Source organism: Bison bison, unplaced genomic scaffold (assembly GCF_000754665.1).
Source record: "Bison bison bison isolate TAMUID 2011002044 unplaced genomic scaffold, Bison_UMD1.0 scf7180017864525, whole genome shotgun sequence".
Lineage (NCBI taxonomy): Eukaryota > Metazoa > Chordata > Mammalia > Artiodactyla > Bovidae > Bison > Bison bison.
The window spans coordinates 11762794-11776352 of NW_011495076.1; the positions used below are offsets into that span (position 1 = coordinate 11762794).

Below are 13559 nucleotides of genomic sequence, written 5' to 3' on the forward strand. Positions count from 1 at the left end.
GTGTGTTTATTGCTTTTATTACATATCAAGTTCATCAATAAAGAACCTTTTCAAACTAATTTTTCCTTATTAAAAACTTATAATAGGTAAACATACATGAGTTATTGCTTATTCTGGAATATATTTGTAAAAAATCACATGATTGGTAATTTTTTTTATTTTCCCAGCACTTAAGAGGTTCCCTATAAGTTTTTCTATCACTTGATGAATATGATAGAATAGCATGTTCTTAAACCAACTATACTTCATATTCTTCATGAAATAGTCTCTTGCTAATCCTAAATAAACTCATATTTCTGTTTTCAATTTTTTTAAATAAGAAAGTAAAACAATATAAATCACATGTATTTGGATACTAGTACCAGACCAGAGTCCAAAATTATTTTTGGAAAGTTAGTATGTGAAGAGTAGCTGCTGATATTGGCATAGATTTTCTTGTTGTGAGTTAATCTGGAAAAATGACCTACCTCCAATAATAAAGTATGTGTTTTGCTTTGCAAAATGCTCTTTAAAAATGTGGAGAATTTAGAAGTCCTTCTTTTCAGTAGTTGTCTACATCCCATGAATTTACTTAAATCATTTTCTTGGGAAATTGTTGGACTTAAGTGAAAAGAGCCCTGCCCTCCAGGTCAGGCATCTGGATGCCTATCTCAGCACTGCCATTACTGAGGTATGTCAGCTCCTGCAAATGGTTTCATCTCAAGGTCTCAGTTTCCTACTTTTAATGAGAGGATTGGACTCAAGGATCTCTTAGGAGCTTCCCATCTTCTTGTTTTCTGTGACTTCCATAGAATGAAGATTGGCTACATATATGCAATCATGCTGTTCAGTCCAGGAATTTTTTTTAAATCGATTTTTAAACTCATGAATTTTCTAACAAAGGACTGGCATTCTATAAATACAGGAATTAACGCACAGTTAAGTTGACTGAGACTTTGATTTTCATGACAGGGATTCCTAGATTTATGACAATTCTGTCTCCATCATTGTGAAGTTTCCCCCCTAATAATATGTTACCCTATGTTTTAAATTAATTACAATTATTTTATTTGTAGATTTTTTTTTTTTCTAACGTTACTGTCACACCACCATGATCATTGCTATCTTCTTTTGCCTGTCTAGTTGCTATAGCCTCCTAACTGGTCTCACTCCCAGTTTCAATATGATCTTTTCCAATCCATGTTCCCCTTCAAAAAAGAAGTGATCTCATCAAGATTCCATGCCCCTCCCCTGTGTAAATTACCAATTACATGTCATTGCCCTTATAATAAAATCCAAACTCTTCAGCAGTGTTCACAAGGCCTTCACCATCCACACATGGTCTTCAGCAACTCTCTTCTGAACACTCACTGAAGTGCCCATCCCTCCCCTGTCTCCATGGCAGCCTCACTCTCCCTCGGCCTGTGCTAACCCCTGCTGTTTCCAAAACTCCTTCACATTAATGCCTCTTCTATGTTTTCATATAAAATCTTGTAAGAACCCCTATTATCACTTGCCACATGGTAAAACTATGCCTGCTACCTAACCCCATTAGACTGCTGGTTAGGTCTTTGAGAACCAAAATGTGACTTCATTATTGTTTTCTGGGATTCTAAAATGGTGCCAAGCACTTAACAAGCTCAATCAATATTTTCTGAATGAATGGCTACATGAAAATATAATTGAAGAAAATTTGGGATGACTGCTGAGCTGGAGTGAAAATCACATTTTGACATAATTTTCATCATTTGAGTGAGGAGTTTGAAAAGTACTGATCCTAATAAGATGTTCCTTCTCACCATTTTTCTCACTCATAAGCTATTAAGTTAGGAAAATTAAAATATATGTAAAGTGCATCAAGTATATTTCATCCTTCAGGGTAATGCCTGTCTACTCTCAATTCTCTTTTCTGAAATTTATTTTCACATCTTCCAGGGTAGGAAATGCTAGTATTAATACACAGAAACTGGTTAGGAACCATTCTCTCAGGCATTTTAGAAAGTTGCTATTTCTTTTACTACCCTATTTCCCATTTTGAAATTTATAATACTAAAATATTATTTTTATAGAATTTTACATTTTAGAAAACACAGTCTCATACACTGTCTCATTTGAATCCAGGACAAAATAAATAGCATAGTGGAGAAATCACATAAATGATAGCTTGGTTTCTGTAGCTTGCAATCTTATCATTTTTGAATGTTTACTTAAGATAACAAGAGTTTAAAGAATTTTTACATGGTTACATATTACTTTAAGATAAAAAATAGGTAGTGCTGTGATGAAAAATTAAGACTACTACTGCAACTTATCATAGATCAGAATTTGGTATATTCCTTCCTTCAAGGTATATATGTATACAGAGAAGACAAGAGAAGGATTTGAAGCAGGATGGAGCAAAGGATAAGGATATACTAAATATTCAGGTTATACTTCTTAGGAGTAAAAATAGTTTGGACTTCCATATCTAATCTTCCCAATTTCTCTTCCCTGTTAACCCCCAAATAGCCAAATGAGCAAAAGAATGCACCCTGTTGTATTTTTAAATCATTTTTGTACCCACTCTTCAGCTTCTTTCTTCAAACTATATCTGAACTGCCACCTCTGAAACTTTACACTGTGATGCTTGTTTAAATGAAAGGTAGCTGTGGGTGAGGTAACATTTCAATCTATTAGTAGACATCCATTACTTCAATGTGAATGGATGATCTGAAAAAAAGAATGATGAAAACTACGTAAGGGACCTGAGCAGGAGGGCCTTGAGTGGGGTGACACTTGAGAGCATCCAACACTGATTAAAAGACACACCACCAAAGAGAAAATCAAGACAGAAAAGGGGAAACAGGAGGTTCCAATGACACAATCTTCACCCTTCACAGATTTGTTTCTGGAAACCTCTGTTCAAACCCCTAGTCAATGGAATTGGGTCAAAGGAAACTGAACTGAGTGGAAGGAGCTGAAGTCAGTTAAGACCACAAAGAAAAGTTACTTATGTCTTCTTAAATGAAAAGGGCCCTGGTAGGGGGCATGAGGGCTCTCCTAGAACCCTGTACCCTAAAGACAATGGCAAAAGTTAAAATGAAAACTGTACTACAACTTGTGACCATCTGTCTCTCTCCCACCTCACCTCTCTGTGCTTTTGACTGTTGCCATGTATCTGTGGCAAAGACCAGGCAGCAGTCAGAGAAATCAGAGGACACCACTTCAACATTTATCCAAAAATAGGACAGACACCTATCCGCCTGCACTTGGACGTGTTTGTCATTTGGCTTGGCTGCACAGCTGGAGAAGTCGTTTTGCCATTATAGGAAAAGGTAGGGGTGGAGAAGAGAGAAAGGAAGAGACATGACTCATAGTGGGAAAGAGCACGTAACCAAGGGCAAATATTTCTCCCAGACATAAACGGAGCAGGAAGAGATAGGAGCTACAGGTCATCTTTGGAGCATTCTTTTCTCTCCCTGCCTCTGAGTAACTTGTCATCAAGCACCTGCCAGTAACAAAAGGGGAGAAAAGGGCAGGAGGCAGGACCTGCCTCTAACTGAATCGCATATAAGTTCCAGCCAAGGGCTGGCTCAGCTAACTGGGGCAGTGAAACAAGGAGACATTTGGAAAGCTGCAGGGATAAACACCATTTCCCAGGGAGGCAGGCGGCAAGGATAACATGTTTCGTTTACCGAGAAGGAAACTGGTTGGAATCCTTCATACATTACAACAGTGGGAGAATCCTGATTTCTGGTACAAATAATAGTTCCATTTGTTGAGCATTTATTACCTGCTGGAGGTTATTTGAGGCTTCCCAGTTGGCTTGCAGACTACAGTCCATGGGATCACAGAGTCGGACACAACTGAGCTACTTACACTTTCTCAGATGGCTCAATGGTAATGAATCCCCCTGCCAATGCAGGAGATGGAAGAGATGTGGGTTCAATCCCTGGGTCAGGAAGATCCTCTGGGGGAGAGCATGGCAACCTCCTTCAGTATTCTTGCTTGGAGAATTTCATGGAAGTGACTGAGCATGCATTCATGGGCATTTATTTAATTTGCACAATAACTCTATAATATAAGTTCTATTATCATTTTTCAGATGATAAGTTGAACAATTTTCCCTAGATCACATGGAAGTCAAAATTTAAACCAAGAGAATCTGACACTGGAGTTCAGTCACTTAATCACTGATTAAGATTACACACATATTTCCTCACAAAGTCAATATCAAAATAGGCAGCAATATGGAAAATGAAATGTCATGGAATATATAAAAGTCAGTGGAATATATAAGAAAAAGAAGCATAACATGCAAGCAAGCCTTCCTCTCCAGTTTAGGTATGACCTTGTTGAAGCAGTCACAGGAATAGCACACATTATGTAGGGTTTGGGAATATAAACTAAACTAAAATCACCTCAGAGCATCTAGCATAGTCAATCAATTTCATGGGATCCTCTGCATGAATGGGCCATGAAGAGGGCAGAAGGGGTGAGGGAGGGCCATGATCAAAACATTGGAAATAAAGCACCAAAAAACTTTTTTCATCATGTAGAAAAAACAAGTGAGCAATTAACTGAATTATTTATATATATTTTATTTAGGCAAGAGGAAGATCCTATGATAATCATAAATTTGAAAACAGACCCCTGAAAAAGAGACAGAGTTGTTGGCATTATTAAGTCAAAAGGTAATTAAAGAGCCACCTAAAAGATGAAAAATATTGTACAAAAATTCCTTTTTTAAACTATCTTTTTTCTGAGAGAAAGTCTAAATGAAGTCATCCGAAGTGATAATTTCATTGGAGTAGACACACATAAAAAGAATTGTGATCCTAAATATATTCAACAAGGGGAAATGGCAAAAAGAAGATCTTAAAATATTTTTTCCTGAAAGAACTTTGAGAATGATGAGACAGGTCAGATGCAGGCAGTCTTTATCATGCGTGATGAACTAGGGATTCACATAAAGATTTCCATAATTTCATGATTCTTAGAGTTGAAGAAGTATTCAGAATTGGAAAGGGAAAGTCCTCCCAGTCTTAAAGTCTTCTGTGAAGCTGGCCCAGCATGACACACTTCTAGTGCAGGATGGGTTTGGGCTACCTTGAAGCCTTCCCTAAGAAACTGCTCTGTCTCCTTGTACAGTTAAAGATTGGTCTGCCTCACCTCTCGTCACAGTCAATGTGTTTTGGGTCTGGCTAATGGCAGAACTTTGGCTTCCCAGGTGGTGCTAGCGGTAAAGAACCTATCTGCCAGTGCAAGGTTTGATAAGAGACACAGGTTTGATCCCTGGATTGGGAAGACCCCCAGGAGGAGGGCATGGCAACCCACTCCAATATTCTGCCTGGAAAATCCCGTGGACAGGGGAGCCTGATGGGCTACAGTCCATAATGTCGCAAAGAGTCGGATAGGACTAAGCGACTTAGCACAAAATGGGAGAACTTAAAACAGTTCAACTCTTTTTGTAGCAAAAACCATCAACAAACAAGCAGGGGGGAAAAAAACCAACAACAACAAAAAACCTCATCTTGGCTGCCGCCCAGTTTATAATTCTTGATTTCACATTCCAAGAAGCCTTCAGTTTATAGAAATGGAAAGAACTGCCAGTTCCCTGCAAGCAACTTGGCAAATGTAGCCTGTCGGGTTCCCCCTTAAATGATGTTTCCTTCAATTTGCTTACAAATATTTCTCTAACAGTATGTCACTTCCTTTTCAGAGTTGGGATTCCCTGTTAAGTCATCCAGGATGCCTTTCTATTGCTCTTTCCATTATGATGTATAGGCTCTTCTATGTACATATTTTTGAAGGTTTTTCTTCATTCGTGGTTCTTACTCAGGAGAGGACTTTCTTTATTTTTTGGCTTTTTTGTTTATTTGCTGACATAATGTCTGCCATTTTATTCATTTTCTCAAGATTGACTGATTATTTAAAAAATATGCCACACTTTATAGAAATCAACACTCTCTCCCGTATTTCTGTGCATCTGGGACTATAGAAATGTCACTGTCCTTGCCCTACATCTTCAAATTAACATTCTTGGATCACAACAATAAGTCTTCCCAAAGGGGAACTTCTAGAAAAGACACGTTATTTCTTGGCTAATATATCCCCTTTTTTGTAGCATGTACCAGCCATATAAATAAGAAGTATATATTAGGGGATAAGGAGGGCATCCATGAGCAAGTCCACAGCTGTTGACAGTCATAAGACTATAGACAAGCATAAAGGAATATGTAAATATACTGGGAAAAAATCATGTGACAACTAGGAACCAACTCTTCATTTCATTCATGGTGGAAACTCCACCGGCCAACGCATGGACACTGATGAGGTAGACCAGTGAGTTACAGAGCCACAAAGAAACGATGTCACATAGGAGGTGAGGAATAAGATCTGCAAAAAATCCTAGGATGCCCTCTTCCTAGTAGACAATTACTATGGAGTCACAAAATCTATAATACTTGGATTCTCTCCCAATGAATTGTACCATAGAACTCAGAGTGATCATGTGAAAGGGATGTGTGATGAGAGCAATAGCACAATGCACTCTTTCAAGCGGTCTCCTTGATAACTCTGTCAAAGGAAGATGAAATTTCTTTCTCTATGTTTCCAGATCCTGACTCCTCAACCCTGTTACACTTCTGGTAATTCTGTAAAACTTTACCATGGACCACAGTTCCAAGGATTCCTGAACAGTCTTGGAGTTAAGCCTGTGAACAACCTATGCTGCCCATAGATGTTCACAATGTGCTGAGCATAACAAAACAGACCAGGAAGCTGACACGCTTGCTGCCCCAAAATATTTGTCCTATTGCTGGAGTTAGAGGCTCATATCCCACCTGCTTGAGCACCTTCACACACATAAGCAGCTGGAACAGAAATCGGAACAGAGTAGCACGTGACTGGCCAAGTCCAACAATATGGCACTCGCTGACAGACAGAGCCACCAAGCAACAGAGCCAGCCTGATATCACATGCCAAGGCCACCAGCTTCACTGGCCCAATCTCATACACACCCACGTACTCACCAACGTACGTCTCGCTGCCCAACTTCTGCCTTTTAAAACACATTGAGAAAATAAGCATTTTCAAGTTTCCCGTAGATCACTGCTTTTCAAAGTTTAATGTGCACATGAATTACCTGGATATCTTGTTAAAAAGCAAATTCTGTCTCAGTAAATCTGGAAATTGGACCTGAGATTCAGATTTGTACCTGGATGCTGCAGGTCCTTTTGAGTAGCAAGATCCTAGTCACTAACTTGAGTAAGACAAGGAGAGAGGTGAAAATAAAGTAGCTGTCAGTCAGAGGAAAGAATAAATTGAAAGAGAGATTACTTGGCCCTCTGAAAAGATTCTACAGTCTGTCCCATACCTATAACCCCCCATATTATTTCAGGGAGGAAGCCAATTCTGACTCCATGTTGGAAAATGTTTGATTTGTTTTTCATTGCTTTTGTTATTACGAAAGTCACTCGGTCATGTCCGACTCTTTGTGACCCCTTTGGAATTTTCCATGCCAGAATACTGGAGTGGGTAGCCCTTCCCTTCTCCAGAGGATCTTCCCAACCCAGGGATTGAACCCAGGTCTCTCACATTGCAGGCAGATTCTTTACCAGCTGAGCCACAAGGAAAGCCCAAGAATATTGCAGTGGGTAACCTATCCCTTCTCTAGCGGATCTTCCCAACCCAGGAATCGAACTGGGGTCTTCTGCATTGCAGGGGGATTCTTTACCAACTGACCTATCAGGGAAGCCCTGGAAAAAATATTCTCCAGGCCAGAATACTGGAGTGGGTAGCCTTTCCCTTCTTCAGGGGATCTTCCCAACCCAGGGACCAAACCCAGATCTCCCACATTGCAGGGGATTCTTTACCTGCTGAGTCATGAGGGACGTGATTATAATCATACTTAATAGCTTGCCTCAGAGGACCCTGCCCCTCTGCTTGACTGTAAGCTAAACTGCCTTTGTTCAGCTCAGATAAATAATTTGTCCCTGCTGCTGCTAAGTCGTATCAGTCATGTCCAACTCTGTGTGACCCCATAGACGGCAGCCCACCAGGCTACCCATCCCTGGGATTCTCCAGGCAAGAACACTGGAGTGGGTTGCCATTTCCTCCTCCAATGCACGAAAAGTGAAAAGTGAAAGTGAAGTCGCTCAGTCATGTCCAACTGTTAGCGACTCCCTGGACTGCAGCCTACCAGACTCCTAGGTCCATGGGATTTTCCAGGCAAGAGTACTGGAGTGGGTCGTCAGTGCCTTCTGGCACTTATAATTTGTCCCTACCCGCCTGCAAATAGAAGAGGTTAACACACCCTTTCCAAAGGCTGACCATTCCTTTGGAGATGTTTTGCAAGACTGAAGACCTTTGCACTTTACTTCCCCACTGCCTCTCCCCTTCTATTCTACCTTTTGACTTTAGTTCCTCATTGATTTTCCTCTAACTCTACAAAAGAAGCTGGCATCCAGACTCCTACAAGATGGTTATTTTGAGGCGCTAGCCTGCCATCTTCTTGGTCTGCCAGCTCCCCAGTTGGTCTCTTCCTTGCCTCATCTCTCGGATTCATTGGCCTGTCCTGTGGCAAGCAGAGTGAGCTCGCACTCGGTAACAATACCAGCTTTAAAACACATTCACATTCCCTCTGAAGTAAGGTAAATTAATTGACAGAAAAGTCAGCAGTGCAGAATTAAACCTATCCTCCAGTATGTACAAAAGCTGATGTTACAGTCCCAAATTTTCTCTGGAATTGGTTAAAAAAAAAAAGAAAAAGAAAAAAACCTCAATATGTAAGTAAAAGGAAGTTCTCTATGAAGACCAGACCACTTAATAAATGGTCAATTTTAACTGATATGTACTTTTTAAGAGTGAAATATTTTATGATTAAGCATCATTGCCTCACAGGGAGTGGCTGTAGACATAAATTTCCCCCAGGTAAAAGCAACTCCTGGTAAATAGTTTATTTACTAGGGAAAGGGCCAAAAGGAAAGACAGTTTCCTTTGTTAAATAATGGAGCTCTGACTAAGCCAGATGGATTGGTTACAAAACAAAGGGCTTTTGTAAAGGACTCCTCCCAAATATTTACATTAACTTAAGAAAAAAACAGAAGTTCTACTGCGTATATCTCCTTATAAATTCATGGTAATATTTAGGCACTACTATCATTTTTATTCTTTATCATTTCATTATAATCTAAATAAAAATTATTTGTTAAAATAAAATATTCTCATATGCTGTTTAAATATACTATATATAGTATAACACGGAGAAGGCGATGGCACCCCACTCCAGTACTCTTGCCTGGAAAATCCCATGGATGGAGGGGCCTGGTGGGCTGCAGTCCATGGGGTTGCTAGGAGTCGGACAGGACTGAGCAACTTCACTTTCACTTTTCACTTTCATGCATTGGAGAAGGAAATGGCAACCCACTCCAGTGTTCTTGCCTGGAGAATCCCAGGGACGGGGAAGCCTGGTGGGCTACCGTCTATGGGGTCGCACAGAGTCAGACACGACTGAAGTGACTTAGCAGTAGCAGCATGTAGTATAAGCGTTCTTTGGAAGGAATGATGCTAAAGCTGAAACTCCACCTCATGCGAAGAGTTGACTCATTGGAAAAGACTCTGATGCTGGGAGGGATTGGGGGCAGGAGAAGAAGGGGACGACAGAGGATGAGATGGCTGGATGGCATCACTGACTCGATGGACGTGAGCCTGAGTGAACTCCAGGAGTTGGTGATGAAAAGGGAGGCCTGGCGTGCTGCAATTCATGGGGTTGCAAAGAGTCGGACACAACTGATCGACTGAACTGAACTGACATTAGTATAAGTATATATGTAGTATAAGTATACTAGTATACTATGAAATGCCAAATATCTCAGGTATATATGACATTATATTAAATCATACTATAATACATTTTGTTGGCTTATTAGGTTTTCTGAGAATTGGTCACACATTGAATAAGATTTTATGGAATTTCCATCTTCCTAAAGAGTGATCAGAATTTTGTTTCACTTGAATAGGAGGAAATGTAGTCATTGTCCATATATCTAAATATTCTACTTCTCTCAACTATATGTAATATGGTAATCTGGCTCACACCTTGACCCAAATTTTTCTGAAAAATGGCTATGCTTAAGCCTGCTATTAAACAATCCCAATCTTGGATTAGCTAGGATTGCAATTATCATTAATTTTATATTGATATAAATCTACCTAGATGAAAAAAAATGAGCCAAGTATTTTTTACATTTCTTCTCACACTTTCTAACTATATTACTCCTTAATTATGTCAGTGTTTGGACTAAGACTTTTCCTCTCTTTAATGAAAGCTAGAAGGATGATTTTAGTAGGGCTATTATAATCCAATTATTAGTCAAGGTAGGTAGATCCCTCAATTTCACCGCAGTTAGTTTGATTTCTTATATGGCATCATGATGAAATGATGAGCTGAACCTGGCATTTTAAATGGATTTGAAGCATTAAAAAAAAGAGAATTCAATGTGATTTGTGTTTGCTTACATTTAGTATTGTTAGGTAGTTAGAATAGGGAAAAGGAGTCCAAAATGGTGGTGGCTAAACGACAAAGAAAGGTAAAAGCCTGGGAAAATGGAACAAAAGAAAATCTGAGGACTAGAGTGAGAACCTTAGGTGAAACAAACACACGCCCTTCCTGGCTAGCCCAATATGCACAGGGCAGGCTCAGCAGGGAGGAAACAAAACGTATAAAAAGAAGAAGCCAAGACAGATTGAGGCCTCTCCTTTGGGGTCGGCTGGCCCTCACACCTCGTGGTTGTACTATCCAAAGCTATGGTTTTTCCAGTGGTCATGTATGGATGTAAGAGTTGGACTACAAAGAAAGCTGAGTGCTGAAGAATTGATGCTTTTGAACTGTGGTGTTAGAGAAGACTCTTGAGAGTCCCCTGGACTGCAAGGAGATCCAACCAGACCATCCTAAAGGAAATCAGTCCTGAATATTCATTGGAAGGACTGATGCTGAAGTTGAAACTCCAATAGTTTGGCCACCTGACAGGAAGAACTAACTGACTCATTTGCAAAGACCCTGATGCTGGGGAAGATTGAAGGCAGGAGCAGAAGGGGATGACAGAGGATGAGATAGTTGGATGGCATCACCAACTCAATGGACATGAGTTTGAGTGAACTCCAGGAGTTGGTGATGGACAGGGAGGCCTGGCGTGCTGCAGTCCATGGGGTCGCAAAGAGTGGGACATGACTGAGCAACTGAACTGAACTGAACTTGTTTGCTGAATAAAACTCTGAGCCATAACTGAGCTGTAACACTGGTCCACTGTTTCAAATCTTTGTTGCAGCAAGATAGAACCAAGGAAATTACACACTCTCCAGACAGTATTTTCTCAATATTTAAATTTACCTATATGCTGACAAATCAGATTGTATTATGATTTTGCTTTTAATGTAATTTATGGGGAAAAATTCAAGGAAAAATTGACTGATAAAAGAAAAACAAATCTTTAAATTTTGAATACCTACTCTTAGAAACAAAATTTTGCTGCTTTTTCAAAGAAAAATCATGTATCATCATATTGAGTTCTAAGGCTGGAGGAATAATAATGACAATGACAATAAGATGGTCTAATTTTTTGAAGGTAAGGTAGACTCTTAGCTGCCTTGAAAATCATATTCTGCTTTAAGGCAAGAGAATGTGCCTTGTGACCTGCTGGGACCCTCAATCTGAGGCCCTCTGTCAAGCATCATATTGTGAAATGAAAATATCTCCGGCCATATTAATAAATAAGAAATGTCACAGCCATCAGTAATTTCTGGCTTCCAAATGTGAGTGAGGGCTCCCAAAACTTCGATCCAGGGATGCTGTAACCCCCCATGGTGACTGCTGAGGAGCTAAGGGAATGCAAGAAGCAAGGTGAACAAGGATTGGCCCCAGATAGCTGAGGTATATATGAAAGGAATGAATTCAATGAGCCCAGAGCCGTTCATCTACCCATATACATAAGCTAAGTTCCTTAACTTGACACCTGATCTTTTTGATGTTCAGACTGCCTGCTCCCTCTGCTGCAAACTTGTATATAACCTGACTTCGCCTCCTGCCTCCTTGGAGCAGTTTTCTCAGAGCTACTGAAATGCTGTCTCCTGGGCTTGGAGTCCTAAACATTCCCACCAAATAATATAACTCTACTTCCAGGTTGTGACTATATTTTTCAGTCAACAATATTTAAGAATCTTCACATAGAAAATCTTCATTTAAGATGAAGAGATTTTGTTATTGTTGTTACAAATGGTTTAATAGATTTTTAAAATAATACATAAAGCTTTCTGAGAATGAAATAAAAGAAGCAAAGGGTATATAGAATTGATGCTTTTGAACTATGGTGTTAGAGGAGACTCTTAAGAGTCCCCTGGACTGCAAGGAGATCCAACCAGACCATCCTAAAGGAAATCAGTCTTGAATATTCATTGGAAGGACTGACACTGAAGCTGAAACTCCAATGCTTTGGCCACCTGATGTGAAGAACTGACTTACTGAAAATGACCCTGATGCTGGGAAAGATTGAAGGCGGGACAAGAAGGGAACGACAGAGGATGAGATGGTTGGATGGCATCATGGACTCAATGGACATGAGTCTGAGCAAGCTCCAGGAGTTGGTGATGGACAGGGAAGCTGGGCGTGCTGCAGTTCATGGGGTCGCAAGGAGTCAAACACGACTGAGTGACTGAACTGAATTGAATTGAGAGGGTATATCTCAGAAATTCGATTAAGACTTGAAAAACTGAAAGCCAAAATCCAGTCTCTAGTGACCCACACACAGTTGATGTAGATTTGGCCTCCTCACAGCTTGCTGCGTTCACACCCTTGCCTTGGCCTCATCTTGGGATTTATTTGCCAGTCCCTTGACTTTGGGTGACTTGCCATGGCCAACAGAACAGAAGTGTCAGCATGTCATCTCCAAGTGTAGACTTCTCGAAGTCTGGCATATTTTATCTTACTCTTGTGCCTCTGTTACTTCTCAGAGCCTGAGAAGAAGCTGCCCTGACTAACTTGCTGGTCCCAGGAGGCTGAGAGGCATACAGAGCAGAGCCAGCACAGACCTGCAGTGGGAAGCAGAGGTGCCCCAGCCACCCCAATCTAGACCAGCTGGGACCCAGCCAAACCAACCCATAGATTTGTGAAAATAAATGGTTTTTCTTCCACTGAGCTTTTATATAAATTATATATTTGGAATTTAAGGGTTTGCTATAATTCAAAAAGACCAGATAGATTCTCAGTTCAATTCAGTCGCTCAGTCGTGTCCAAATCTTTGCGACCCCATGGACTGCAGCACGCCAGGCTTCCCTGTTCATCACCCAACTCTCGGAGCTTGCTCAGTCTCATGTCTATCGAGTCGGTGATGCCATCCAACTATCTCATCCTCTGTCATCCCCTTCTCCTCCTGCCTTCAATCTTTCCCAGCATCAGGGTCTTTGCAAATGAGTCAGTTAGTTCTTCCTGTCAGGTGGCCAAACTATTGGAGTTTCAACTTCAGCATCAGTCCTTCCAATGAATATTCAGGACTGATTTCCTTTAGGATGGTCTGGTTGGATCTCCTTGCAGTCCAAGGGACTGT

The 13559-nt window shown here is 40.4% G+C and overlaps 1 pseudogene; it reads right to left on the reverse strand.

The window, feature by feature from the left end:
• Positions 1-5986: 5986 nt before the first annotated feature.
• Positions 5987-13559, reverse strand: part of LOC104981958 — a 13838-nt pseudogene continuing 6265 nt past the window's right edge.